Source organism: Sinocyclocheilus anshuiensis, unplaced genomic scaffold (genome assembly GCF_001515605.1).
Source record: "Sinocyclocheilus anshuiensis isolate Anshui unplaced genomic scaffold, SAMN03320099.WGS_v1.1 scaffold273, whole genome shotgun sequence".
NCBI lineage: Eukaryota > Metazoa > Chordata > Actinopteri > Cypriniformes > Cyprinidae > Sinocyclocheilus > Sinocyclocheilus anshuiensis.
This window is the reverse complement of record NW_015540857.1, coordinates 1054288-1070156: the sequence shown is the minus strand read 5'-3', so window position 1 is coordinate 1070156 and position 15869 is coordinate 1054288. Positions and strand designations below refer to the sequence as shown.

Below are 15869 nucleotides of genomic sequence, written 5' to 3'. Positions count from 1 at the left end.
TTGCTTTTATGTTGTATTAATTGCCTAACGTGCCCCTATTATGCCATTTTTAAGGTTCCTAATATTGTTTTGGGAGTCTCCTGCAATAGGATTACATGCATGCAAGGTCAAAAAACGCTTTCGTTTTCTCAAAATATGCATTTAATATCACCTAATTTTCCAGCAATTCTCAAAGGATTTGTTCGAAGCAGTTCAAAGATTCAGTCTCTCTAAACCCCGCCTTTCCGTGAGCCTGCTCTGCTCTGATTGGTCAGATGGCCTAGTCTGTTGTGATTGGTTTACCGCGTACAGCACATGTCGGAAATGATACGCCTATTTCAATAGTTCTGTATTTTGAACGCTCTATAGAAAATATAAACATCTATTAATTTATTTATCATACTTACAGGTTGTGATTCAGTGGAGCAGCTGGTCCAAATAAACAGGATACTGATCCATCTTTCAACAGCAAACGTTTTGTGAATCCCGCGTTGAACTCCCTTGCTTTATTAGAGAAGATTAGAGAGATTTATTAGAGAGATTAGAGAAGCAGTCGTCAGTAGAATGATGTGTTTGTGGGCCAGGGTCAAGTTGTTCTTTGTGTTATTTTTTATGTTTGGCACCCCCATTTTCTTCTCAACATTCACGGTGCTTTTCTGTCATTGCTTTTCAGCCGGCCAACGTAGAACATAGGTGCATTAAGCAAATGTGTTACCCCGTGACGTGTAGCCGTCACAGAAGTGGGTCCTGCAATAGGATTACATGCATGCAAGGTCAAAAAACGCTTTCGTTTTCTCAAAATATGCATTTAATATCACCTAATTTTCCAGCAATTCTCAAAGGATTTGTTCGAAGCAGTTCAAAGATTCAGTCTCTCTAAACCCCGCCTTTCCGTGAGCCTGCTCTGCTCTGATTGGTCAGATGGCCTAGTCTGTTGTGATTGGTCTACGGCATCCAGCACGTTTTGGAAACGATATGCCTATTTTAATAGTTCTGTATTTTGAATGCTCTATAGAAAATATAAACATCTATTATTTATCATACTTACAGGTTGTGATTCAGTGGAGCAGCTGGTCCAAATAAACAGGATACTGATCCATCTTTCAACAGCAAACGTTTTGTGAATCCCGCGTTGAACTCCCTTGCTTTATTAGAGAAGATTAGAGAGATTTATTAGAGAGATTAGAGAAGCAGTCGTCAGTAGAATGATGTGTTTGTGGGCCAGGGTCAAGTTGTTCTTTGTGTTATTTTTTATGTTTGGCACCCCCATTTTCTTCTCAACATTCACGGTGCTTTTCTGTCATTGCTTTTCAGCCGGCCAACGTAGAACATAGGTGCATTAAGCAAATGTGTTACCCCGTGACGTGTAGCCGTCACAGAAGTGGGATTCGAATTACTAAGACTAATTTCAGCTGTTCAGAGTCGATTCTTTATTTTGGGAGACAATAACTTTATTTATCGTGCACTTTCAGTTTTACAACTTTGCAGATCGTTTACATTCACATACAGCTACATTACAAACTACATGAAAGGCAATATTGGAAATGGCATAATAGGGGCACTTTAAATTAGTTACTCATATGACGTTATGTAATTAAAAATGCACATTATGAGTTCTGTCATTGAGTTTTGTCATTTTTATAAAAAAAATATTTGAAATGAAAAAAAAAATGGATCTAAAAGACTTTCACAAGACTTGTTTAAAAAAAAAATAAGCGAAATAAATTATTTGCATTCTTTTCATTATTAGACCTTTAATAATTGAATTCCTCGCAATTCTATACCATGCTTAAGGCAGAATAACTTGGAAGAGTTAAATCCAAAAATGTTGTCTTTTAAGCCAGTGTGTCATCAGATAATTTATTGATCTTTGAAAGAAGAATGTCAAACTTGAACACCAAGAACTCATGGCATTCTAGTGGCCTGGCTTAGACAGGCAGTCCAGAGGTGACCAGATTGCAAAAATTTAAACTTTCGTCAGCTGCAAACCTTCAACCAGCTCTACGAACATCACACAAACACCTACTAAATCTCCCCAAGAGCACAAGAGTTTCTTATCAAGGGTTAAACAAGTCAGGGTGTGGAAAACATGTTGCTGAGGGGAAAGATTATTGTAAAGACTCGTTTCCTGTCAGTCAGCTTCGGTTCAAAGACCAGCTGCGGTTACACTTTTATTTGCATGGGGCGAACAGGAATTACAATTGCACTGTTTACCTGTAATGACATGGAAAGTTGGTTTTTTAGCCTTGTGAAACCAACATCAGGCTTGTCCCCAAGTTCTCTAGCAGCTCCGCGGCGCTTATGAGTTTTACGGTGACAGATGCAGTCAGTTCTCAGTGAGCGACCATCGTGCTCCTCTGAGGGCTGCAGGCAAGTTAATGAGGCACCAACAGCCCCCTACCACCTCTCCTGAGAGAAAAAGAGAGGGAGGACGAGAAATGAAACGGCCCTGGAAAAATGCTGATTCTTGGCACTGGGGCTCTCTGAGCTTGACAGCGCAGCAATAAAAGGCCCAGTTCTGACTTGTACGTTTCTGCTACGGACCAGAAATAAGAGGAATTTGAAGTCTAAACTATTAGAGTGACCTCAATACATGCTTCATTCTGAAAATGGATGTGCTAAACACCCATTTTATTACTGTAATGTGCATAGATGGGGCCCTATGATTTCAGCAATGCGGACAGAATTGCGGAATCCAATCACAAAAAAGGAATTTACAGTATAATGGGGAATGTCATGGAATTTGCCACATTTTGGATGGATAAATCAAAGGTAGGTCAGTACACTTAAATCAAAACGCGATATGAACTAGTGTCTGTGAATATTAAGCCTCAAAATACTATTTAATTATGGATGATTTCAGCAATGCGGACAGAATTGCGGAATCCAATCACAAAAAAGGAATTTACAGTATAATGGGGAATGTCATGGAATTTGCCACATTTTGGATGGATAAATCAAAGGTAGGTCAGTACACTTAAATCAAAACGCGATATGAACTAGTGTCTGTGAATATTAAGCTGCAAAAATACCATTTAAATATGAATCCTGCATGTTGTGCGTGTCTCTGAGTGAATGAATGGCGCAGACGCACGGTTTCGTTTACTACACACATACTGAAGCACACATGACGCTCGCAGTGTTTTCAGCCTCTACCATCTCAAAATATGAACACATGAACATAATCTCTAGAACTGCTCTGAGAGTCACTTCCTGAGCATTTTACCATTTCTTTTGAGTAAAACTATCGTCATATCATATACAAACAGAAACCTAAAGTTCAAAATAAAGGTTTAGTTTAACTTGAAGAAACTGTGACAGAAATATTACCTAATGTAATGATAGTACTAGTACTACTACTACAATTATTATTAAAACATTATTTTTAAAAGAATATTTACCAGAAAAATTATTTACCAGAATTTATTTAGCAGAAAAGTAAAACATATTTCATAGGGTCTTAAAATTTGATTTTTGCTAAACTTTTAATAAATAGCTGTTTAATATTGCAAGTTTCATGATTTCAATTAATTAGACATGCTTTTTGATTAATAAAATGTAATTTAACCATTAAAATAGAGTCTAGAAAAAATAAAATAGAAAAAAAAAACGGAATTCTGAAAAATTTAAATGGGAAAAACGGAATTTTGGAAAAAGAAAGCATAAATGGACATGCTAAATGCCAATTTTATATAATATGTTTGTGACATATTTTTGCATAAAATTTGATAATTGTGGTGGAGAATGTGGGCATTTTAATGCTATACATCAAGCATGGGTTTGATTTTGATTACGTGGCCATTACAAACGAGAATGGACCAAGAAGGAGGAAGCTGTCTGTTATCTCCTACTCCTTTTTTTTTTTCCCCGGCACACAGAAGCAGCTAAATCAGTTATTTGTTTTACATACTGTGTGTCCTACAACTTAAAAATGTAATTCAGACCGTTTCTAGCGTGATGAGAAAGAAGATATAATCATATACAGTTTAATATCTGCCACAGACAAATGCCAAGTAATTAAGATTCTGAACACGATTCAGATTTAGCACTGCTCCCATGTCGCATTTTCTGAGACTCGAGCACAGTAGGCGACAGCTCTGAATTAGGATGTTTCCACACACTCCTGTTTATATCACTCATATTTTTTGTTCTGAAACATCTGGCCTTGGTACATCTTTTGTAATACTTTTTGTTGAAAAAATAGCCTATGGATGATAGAGGTTGGCATTCCAGATTCATTTTGGTGAATTCAGTTTGTTCGTTTTAATGAACGATTCATTGAATCATCGGGTTCAAAAGTGTTCCCTGAAGTCTCTGCAACGCATTAAGTTGTCTTGCTTGCAACCACCCAGTACACCCTAGCAACCACATAGCAACACACTTAAAACCACTCGAAACGCTTTTAAAACCACATAGCAACACAACTGAAACCAGTCATAACACCTTAGCAACCACATAACACACCTATAACCACGTAAAACACCTTAGGAACCACATAGCAACTGAAACCCCTGAGAATACCCTAGCAACCACATAGCAACACACTTAAAACCACTCGAAACGCTTTTAAAACCACATAGCAACACACTTAAAACAACTCAAAACACCAGCAACCACACAGCAAAGTCCTGGCAACCATTACTGGTACATTGTGTTGTAAGTTTTGCACCCACATTTCCTTAAGAATAGTTAACTACCAAAACTAAAAATTCATATAATTATGATTTAAAAAAATATTTATTCAAATGTAGATGTCGATTGTGTATCATTTCATCGGAATTGGACTACCTCAACACTGGCCCTGTCCCAAATGGAACACTTCATGTGCACTTGTGTCTTACGGACTTACAATGGCTGCCGCGTGCGCGTGTCCCTTAAATCCATGAGACCGTAAGGTGTCCCATTTGTCATTTTTACGTTCAAAAGGGTGCTCGCGAGCACCCCCTTTGCGGCCGCTATGCACCCTCGATGTGCACTTCTGCCGATCCCGCACTGAGGCGAGCTTCGCAGCAGACTTCTACCCGACAGTCAAAGTGGCATTACGTCACGAAAGTGCGGACTCAGAGGAAGACCGCGAGGGTTTAGGGTGCAATTTTGGACAGGGCCACTGTTGCCGCGGGTTGTTTTTCATATCCGTGGGTTTAAGCGACCCCAATAACGTGATATATAGCCCCTAAAATGAGAATGTAATCAGTGGAACCCCACCAAAAAAAAACGTGCATTTTACCCCCCAGAATGTGATTTTTACCTGGGGACCCCCCTCGAAATGTGATTGGGCTAGTTTTAGGCTAGTTTGAGCAGAGATTGTCTTACTATAGGGAGATGAGAGGGTCTGTATTGGTGAAAGCGTAACGGCTAACTTGGATCACGTGTGCCGTAATAACCAATCACATTACAGCCTTGACGTCATTGAATTTCAGTCAAAGTTGTGCAAAACTCAATCGCCGTTTACGGATCACATAGGAATAAATGAGAAGTGCCGTAAACTGAATCCCACCTGTTGCAAAATGTCAGTGACGTCTCTTTTAAAACAGCAATTTTTTCGGAGTAAACTCTAAAAATTGTTCAATCCAAAATTATTGTTTAGTGTAAAACATGTTGAAGATTAACCGATAGACGATTCATTAAATGATAAGCCGTTTCCTCTAAAAAGCTTTTTATTCAGCGTAGTGAAGCCTCTCCTCCATCGACATCCATTCAAAAAATAATAAAAACGCCTCTGGTCTCCTTTCCGTAAAGGTCTTTGCACACTGAGTCCGAAATTTTCATATGTGTTTTTTCCATATTCATCATACTAAAAAAAATAGTCACGCACAGAAACCTTGCACACCGAGTCCGATGCGTATTACGAAGGAGAGTTCCACCTCATCAAGGAGCTGTGGGATTATCCCGAGCGATTCAAAATTTACTACAGGATTTTGATGCTTTGGTAGCAATACTAGAACCACATATGTAAAAGGAGACCAACAATTTCCATAAACAATTGTTCCTGAATAGAGACTGGCAGTATATCTATGGTAAGGACACACACGCACCAAACTGTGGCATTGGAAAGGTGCGCGCCAGGCATTGAAACCAGCATACAATTTTGGCTTCTGCTTCTACTTTGGCTCTGAGTTGTCAAAACACCTCTGAATATGCTTGCTACAGATGCGAAAAACGCAGAAAATCAAACCCTATCTGACTTTTTTTATGATGGACGAAAGTTTTGGAGGCAGTGTGTAAATGTGATTGACACAACATGAGGTATTTATTTTTTAATGTGTGAAAATTTGAGATGGAGGTCTCTGCAGAGCAAAAGTGGGCGTTTCTGAATTGGTGGGTGTTTTCAAACTGCAGGGTGTTTCTCAATCATGCAATCAAAATGATCCCCCTTACCTAGCCCCACCCCTAAACCTACCGTCACTATGACTTCACAGGCAATCAGGAAACTTGGTCTAAAAACGCCCCGATTTGGTAACTCCCATTACTTTCCTGCAGAGACCTATACTTGGAAAATTTCGGACTCAGTGTGCAATGACCTTTAGCATTAGCCATTACGCTTTTTTGGCTAATGGTTGCAGGCTTGCCTTCTAGTGGCTTTGGTTTGAGCAGCAATTGTAGTGAAAACCTGGCAACCCTGCTCCCATGCGATCCACCCGTCTCAGAGACCTGCTGCTGACCAGATGGCGGGCGGCCGCTAGTGATGCAGATGCGGGAGTGAATATCTGAGAGAGTAAAAGCCTCTGGCACAAACCTCACTCGCTGCGTTGTGAGGACGCGTCAGTCTTCAGGGAGGCGCGCTGCCCCTCAAACAGGCTTTTTCTGGCCTGCTGACACATTCGCCCTGTCTAACCTTACTGTGCAGCGACATTCACCTCATATGACAGCTTCCCGCTCTTTTATAACCCTGCCACTGCTTTCTCTTTCTCCTTTGCTCTTTGTTGTTTCATGCCGTTTTTGTCTGTGATTTCTTATAGTGCCATTAAAATGACATTTTTAGCAGAGCTCACTGATCTGTATAATAATATTCTCTATTATATATCAGTGGCAGAATAGCAAGCGTTTGCTTCGCTTTTGCTGACACCTAGTGGACGTTGCCTGTCAACGCATGCGTGATTGTGACGCAATCGACCGATGCGATTTCATGAAGAGTGACAGAGGAAATTAATAACGGATAATGAAATATAATAATCATGATGATAACAATATTATTTATAATAATTATCATTTCTTCTCGGTGTACTAAATATAAAGGCAAGACGATTTAATATGGAGGGCCAAACTACTCAAAATTAAATCATTAAATAAATATCGAAATATATAAATAAATCGTTAAATACATAATTAAATACGTAAATTAATGTAAATAAAATAAAATAAATGCATAAATAAATAAACACTAATTCATTTAATTTAATAAATGATTATTAAATATAAAAAAGTGTTTTTGTTTATATTAAGCATATGAATATTAATAAAATATACACTTGGTTTCAGTTGTGTTTATACATAGATAAATATATATATATATATATATATATATATATATATAAAAAATTGTAATATTGTTTTTCTGTACTGATATATTTTTTTGTATATTTATTAATATATTTTATGTTTAACATTAAATGTTTAATATATAGTAACAATACATATTTCAGTTAAATACATATATAAATAATAACATCTAACTTTTAACGTGTTATTAGTTTTATGTGCATTTAATGTTAATTAATATAAATTTGAATATTGTTAACATTTAAAATAATATTTATTTATTTACTTATTTTAACATTTTCGCGGCTTTTTCACTTTTTATTTAATCACAATATTTTCCTTTTTCCTTTTTATTTAATCACAACACATTTTAAATTTTTTCTGCGGCTTTTGTGCTCTGCGGCGCTCCGTCATGACGTCATGACGCTCGGCGTGCGAACGTGATCGGCAGAACCTTGTGAAGACAAACTAGGCAAGTGGAGAACACGCTGTATTTTACCTTAAAAACACTTTTAAAACAATGACAAATCGCGATTAAACCCGTGTCATGTAGATCTATAATACCAGAAGAGCCTGTCGATCACCATGTGACACTAAAGTCGCGTTTTGTATCGTTCTTTAGTCGTGTTTGAAATGAAAGCGAGAGGATCATAACAGTGGGGTGTTTGTGTGGGTTTGAGGTGATTAAAAGCTGATTTATGCTGTAAAGAAAAACATAATCAACCTCTGTCATGATCATTTGTACACATATAAATGTGCCTATGACAGATTTTGACATTTAACGTGTTTGTTAGTTTTATTTACGTTAGTCAAGAAAACAAGTGCTGTTATGGATATATATATATATATATATATATATTTTTTTTATATATATAAAATGTTTAATATAATTTAACGCATAGAAACACTGGCTCAAATTATATTTGTCTACTATGAGAATCCTTATTTTAATTAAAAAAACCAAACGTTTTTTTTACATGTATATTTTTATTTATAGTTATGTATATAATACTTTATATTATATAACTTATTGTTGTTCATTATTCTATTTGTTCTGTAAAGGGTTTAGTCTTTGAAAAGAGTGTTGTATATATTTGTTTGTTGCAGGTTGCAGTGAGGTGGAGCTGTGCACACATTATGGCGAGTGTGAGTGTTCCACAGACTGCTGCTCCAGTTCTTCATGTGTCTGTACAGTGTGTGTGTGTGTGTGTGTGCGCTGTAACGCTGTGTGTGTGTGTGTGTTGTTAATGCAGGTGCTATGCAGGAGGGTCAGACAGCTGAGTCAGTCGTCTGTGCTTCTCACACTGGCTCAGAGGATCGTGGTCATCAGAGGATTTTCAGCCGCGGGTTCGTCTGGATCAGATGAGCCGTATATAGCTGTGCCATCTCAAAACTCAGGTGTGTAATGCATATTATGAACGTTTCTGTTACATGAACATCTTGGTTTTATTGTAGTAAAACTTTAGTAACCATGGTTTTTGGCTTGAAATGAAAGGTAATGTAATGGTCTGTCTGACAGGTCCCAGGACAGTGTGGCCAGATGAGACCATGGGTCCGTTTGGGCCTCAGGATCAGCGCTTCCAGTTGCCAGGCAATGTGGGTTTCGACTGTCACCTGAAGGGTACCGGGTTACAGATGACAGGGTCCGTTCACAGGACGGTCCCGGACGTTTTAAGCACCCCATCCAACACAGAGAGACACGAGTTCATCCTCGCTCAGTTTGTGAATGAGTATCAGGTAAAAATCTGCTCAGACATCCTTTGGTTCTTCAGTTGTGTTGCTGATTCTTTTGTTTGTTCAGGGTAAAGAAGCGTCTGTGACTTCGCAGAGAGTCAGGAAAGCTGAGCGCTATTTCAGTCAGTCAAGGTACTGCGTCTCATAGAACATGTCCAACCTCTTCACACTTCCAGTTTTTGAATCGAATCGTTGTTGGTTTTGGACAGAGTTAGAGCTGTTTTTCCCAGTGCTGCCTGCGAGTCCCATCACTGTCGTCACCGTAACACCCAAGAACCAGAAAACGGCCACAGAAGATCTACAGGAACTACTAGATAATGTGAGTCTGACTGGAGAATTCAATGACACTTTCTTTTTTATTATATAGTATTAACTATTCTATAATAAATTATATACTATTATAAAAAATTATAATGCATCATAAAAAAAAATGAATTTGAATGAATGCCCGGTCCTGCAGATTTGCTTTATACAACATCAGGAAGATCAGATTGCATTAGGCTAACTGAGACTTGTCATAGCACTTGCATATTATTGCCCTTTTGCTGCTTTTATTGCTTTTATTGTCCTCATTTGTAAGTCGCTTTGGATAAAAGCATCTGCTAAATGACTAAATAAAATAAATAAATAAATAAAATCATTTTATAAAAAATATAATAATAATCATTTTATAAATTATGTATTATTGCATTGATACTTGTTATATTTTTAATGCAGATTTTAATTGAACATAATTGCATTACAATGAGGATCATCGAATACAAAAGAATGTAAAGTTGCATTATATTAGTAATAAATTATTAAACTGTATATTTATATTAATTGCATTGTGATACATTTATTTTATATGTTGAATTAAATTATATAAATTATTATTATAAATTATAATGCAGTTTATGTTCATCATAAAATCATTATTTTATAAAATTATAATAATAATAACTTTAAAAAATATTTTAAAAAATGTATCCAAGCAATATAACAATTTATTTATGCAGGTTTCAATTGAATAATTGCATTTAAATGCATTAAAGTTGCATTATATTAGTAATAAATTATTATTAAACTGTATATATTAATTGCATTGTGATAGATTTATTTTGTTGAATTAAATTATATATTATATTTATAAATGATATATACATTATTATAAATTATAATATATTATATTGGATGGTGATGCATTTTATTTATTTATAATGTTTTATATAACATAAATGGTATGTTTATACTAATTTACGGAAGTCCTAAGAGGCCATGGATTATTAATTTTTTTTCTTGTTTTGTCGTGATAACGACTTAATTATCTTGTGATCTCGACATAAGTTATTTTCTCGTGATCTCGACTTAATTATCTCGTTATATCGACATAACGAAAGTTATAGGCTAATTTAATTAAGTGATGTTCTACAGTGTTGTAATCTTTTGTATTTTCTACATTTCTTTGAAAAGTGTGTGTGTGTGTGTGGTTTCCACAAACAGCATCCAAAGCTTGTAACGCACATGATATCAGTCACAGCATATCTCTATGACTACTAAAAATTACAAATTCTATATAATTTTTAAACAGAACATCCCCGCTTATTAACTAACAATCATGTACCTCAAAGAAGCACAAATAAAGATATAGGTGCAAACAGAATACAGTGACGTCAACCTTGGTTTTAATAAGCAGTTATTTTATGACACAGAACGCGTTGGTGAAACTCATGCATCTAGCAAGAACTTAATACACAAAACAGTCATATTGATTCAAGCATTTAACATTTATGAATTAATTAAATGTCAGTAATGATCAATACTGCACAAATTATAGCGATCATGAAGAAGGTCCTTATTCTGTCCCAAACGCGTAAAGTGGATATACAGTATACAACACCCCATCAGTTATATTCAGGTCTATAGTGCCACCTGTTGGCACAGTTTTGTAACTTAGAGAACAAATTTTATGTCGAGATCACGAGATAATTAAGTCATCACGACAAAACAAGAAAAAAATGTTTATAATCCATGGCCTCTTAGGACTTCCGTACTAATTGCATCATGATACATTTTATATATATAATATTTTATAATAATAATAAGTATAATAATAAATTATTTAATTATTCTATTTAAAAATTGCATATAAACGATTGCAAATTATAATATAAGTATATTAAATCACATCGTGATACATTTTGTATTTTTATATATACATTATATTATTATTAAATAAATAGTATATTTATACTAATTGCATCATGATACTTTATTGAATATATTAAATACTTTTATTTATAAAGTATATACATTAATTATATATAGTATAAATTGTTATAATATATTATTAATTATTATAATCTATTGCGTTGTGATACATTATATATATATATATAGGTATTTTTATGCTGATTTGTATTGAAAATAACTGATGTATTACAATTAAAATCATCAATGAGAAAAACATCTAGTTATATAAAGGAATGAATTACAGCAATGAGATGATTTTTCAAGTGCTTGACTGTCCTGAATATAATGGAAAAAAGAACATCTTAAGTATTTTTTGTTCTTCAAGGCTACATTTATTTGATCAAATACACAGTAAAACAGTAATGTTGTGAAAAATGTTCAATTTAGAATAGCTGCTTTTTTGTTATTTATATATATTGTAAAATGTAACTTATTCTTGTGATGGTAGAATGAAGCTGGATTTTCAGTTCAGTGTCACATGATCCTTCAGAAATCATTCTAATATGTTGATTTATTGCTCAAGAAACATTTGATTAATGTTTAAATCAGTCATGCTGCTTAATATTTTTTATTGAAACAAGATACATTTTTTAGGTTTTTTTGATGAATGGAACAGTGTTTATTTGAAATAGAAATCTATTGTAACATTATAAATGGCTTTCCTGTCACTTTCAGTGAATTTAATGCATCCTTGCTGAAGAAAACTAATAAAAAACTGAAGTATATAAGTGTTATTTAAACATCTGATTGCAGTTTGTCAGTGGTGCTAAAGAAATCTGCTTCACGCTGTGGAGAGGAGGATACTGGGCAGATTTCATCAATCCACTGTCAGGAAAAGCTGTAAGTACCTTCATCATAGTCCAAACAGATGTCCATAAGTGACTTCAAATATTTACAACTTTATAAAAACCCGAGTGTTTTCTGTTGCAGTTTTTTGGCGCTCAGATGCCGGACTCTATTCTACAGCAGAGTGCTGGCTTTCACATCGAGGACCTGGCGTCGTGTACGCTCATACGCCACGTCTTCAAGGAGACGTCCACATTTGTCTTAACGCTCATCACTAACGCACCTTCCAACAGTCTGATCATGGAGAAACTTCAGGGACACTCCAGCGCCTCGGAGGACAAAGACTGATTTGCAGGTTTGCAAACCTGAGCAAAATCTATGTACTGTTTCTTATAGAAGAGATTTTTGAATACAAACTTGCTGGTTGTGATGTTACAAAATGAGCTTTTGAGAGTAACTGCTGTTGTGAATCTGTGCTGGTCGCTGAGGGAATACATCAACTTCGCTGTGGATCGCCGGATCGGCTTTCACTGTGAACGAAACAGAGTCCAGCCCGGGGTCGTCACATGTGGTTGCCGCGCCTTCGTCGAATCCGCCGGCCGCGCCGTTCTCAACCCCGCCGCCTCTGCTCACTCTAGCCCGGCCTCAGCTCACGCTAGGCCGCCGTGTGTTTCGTTGTGAAAGCGAAACTACTTTGTTTGGCCTTCCAAAAGAGGACATGACTAGAAATCAGTGGTTAAGTTGTATTTACAACACTGTTCCAGAACAGTTTAACCCAAATATTCAGATGTGTGCAGCACATTTTATGGAGGACTGTTTCCTGATTATGATACATAATTTACATATTATTGAACATTATTATTTTGATAGTTGATGCATGGAATTCAATTTTAAAATTAGCAAATGAATTAAACATGAACTTACACAAGAACTTGGTCACGCTTTATAAGGATAAATTCATTAACATTTTCATATACATTTTTTAAATTTCACATTGAATAATATATTACAAAAGAAAATTATTTAACAACGAACTAAAGTACATTTATAAATATAAAATAAGTTAGATTAGTAAATGCTATTAAGACTTCCTGTTCATTATTAGATAATGCATTAATGTTAATTTGAACATTATTTAAACTAACAAATTAAATGTGAAAATTTATGCTTTAATTTTTTACATGCCATTCTTACATAAATTGAAGCACCAAACTGAACGAGTCAATATACATGAGGTTCAATTCATAAGCATTAATGTACTACATATAAAATAATTAGTACAATTTATATTTATTCTATTTATTTTTTGTTATATTATATTTCTAAATTAACATCAACTTAGATGAGTAAATGCTGTACAAAATTACTGTTCATTGTTAGGGCATGATACCTATGACATTAACTTAATAATATTTAATCGCACATGATTATTATTTCTGATAGCTGACGCATGGAACTACATGAAAAAAGTGTACTTTAGGTAATTAGGCATCAAAGTATTGAAAAACTTAAATGTCAACATATTTAAGTTGTGCATATTTAAACACCTAAAAATATAAATAATGATTAATAGTATAAAATAAATGTATTGTTCATTCATGATACCTCATGCAAAAACACAAACTGCATAGTAAATTATGTTTATCTGAAAGTGTAACAATGCAAACAGGTTTTCTGTAAGGGGTAGGTTTAGGGTTAGGGTTGAGTTAGGACAGTGTTTCCCAACCTTTTTTTAGTCGTGGCACACTTTGGAAATTTTAACAAACTTGTGGCACCCTACAAAATTAATTGTCACAATATTTGAATTTCTAACTTCGATATGATACTTTGAAAAATATCGAAATTCGGTACAGCAGGGAAGAACTGCAGAATGTGTCATATATATGTATATGTGTGTCAGATATTTTTAATATTATATTAAAATATAATTATACCACACCATGTTACAACACAGAAACAATACTGTACTACATCGATGTTTCCTGTCGGCTCAATTTTTGAGTGGACCTTGCTGTTCCGATTCGCATGAACGGTATATGAGTGGAGCACTCACATGAGCCGTGAGCGACTGAGCGGAGCGCACACGCATAGAGGAATTTCGGTGCATCTCTAATAATTGGCGACATCAGAAATGGATATTATATAATAGATGCTTTTTTGAACATTTTAGCAATTTAAAAATATTAAAAAAGGATTTTTTACACGGCACCCCTGCTCTCGACAGACGGCATCCCGGTTGGGAAACACTGCACTAGAACACTATTGGATGAACTGTTGATTTCAATTTGACTGATTCTTGTCTTGTTGAACGTGAATAAAGTTTGTTCTCACCCAGCGTTTGCAGAAGTTCCAGTATGAACGAGTGGAAAAGCGGAAAGAATTCCTTGTGTTCCTTCAGCTTTACGATGATACTGTGAAATACAATACAAACACCAACTGAATGAAGGAGCCTTTTTTTGTGTAAATTGTTCCTGAAACCAACTCCTGCAACTTGACAAAGCAATCACGCATTCCCATATTTAGGTTCTTTAAAAATAAAAAGGTAAAACTATAAGCTTTACTTTTTCTAAACCATTCTTGCATAAACTGAACCAATAAATTGGATCAATGTGTGTACTTTACAATAATGAACAAAACTTATAAATGTTCATTTCTAATATGACTAAAAATTCACACTTTAAATGTAAAAAAAAAAAGATGAAAAATTGATTTGTTTACCAACATGTCATTTGACCATTATGTGACATCAAAGAACTGTGGATGTTAATATTTCAAGAATTGAATAACTTAAAATCTGAAGGGGACGCCAAGTAAATATTTAGGTCAGAGGGGTTTTGGTCCCCCCCCTACAATCCCTGCCGGTACGAGACTAGAACCCACAACCTTTGGGTTACGAGTTCGACTCTCTTAACCATTAGGCCACGACTTTCCCTTGAACATCTTTCATACACTTACTTCAGTTCATTTCGTAGCTGTTGCATTTGGGACTCGTACATATCGACGATGTCCAAAATCCTTTAGAGGAACAAAAACACAGAGATGCAAACAGGTAAGGGAGGAAAAAGGTGAGAACAGCTTGGATCGAGGGCATGCTCCACACGGAATTTCGTTTAAAGATATTTGCTTTACAAGCTCATTTGTAGTTACTTTAAGGTATTTTTTAAAATATTTTTTATTACCTTGTATGTCCAAAACTGTAATTTTTCACAGACACACACACAAAAAAATGTTTTAACATCTTGTTGCAACATTTTACAAAAATCAAAATTCAATATATTTGGTCAAAATCCCATGTTATAAAAAAATGAAGTGCTATGCAGGCTATTTAATAGATTATTGGCTGATTAGACGGCAATGCTGACCTAAAATGCTAAATGTTTTGCCCTCTCTCTCTTCTTCACCGATATTCAAATAGTTGTATCTCGGCCAAATATTGTCCTATCCTAACAAACCATACATCAATGGAAAGCTTATTTACAGATGATGTATACATCTCAATTTCAAACATCGACCCTTATGACTGGTTTTGTGGTCCAGGGTCACAAATGATCAATGCAATTACTGGATGACAAATTCTTCAAAGGGGTAGTAATATGATGCAATTTCAAATTTTCCTTTCTCTTTGGAGTGTTACAAGCTGTTCGTGAATAGATAAGATC

The 15869-nt window shown here is 35.2% G+C and overlaps 1 pseudogene; it reads left to right on the top strand.

Annotated features, from left to right (window-relative positions):
• Positions 1–7873: 7873 nt before the first annotated feature.
• LOC107687878 (methylmalonic aciduria and homocystinuria type D homolog, mitochondrial-like) lies at positions 7874–12673 on the top strand (annotated as a pseudogene).
• Positions 12674–15869: the final 3196 nt, after the last annotated feature.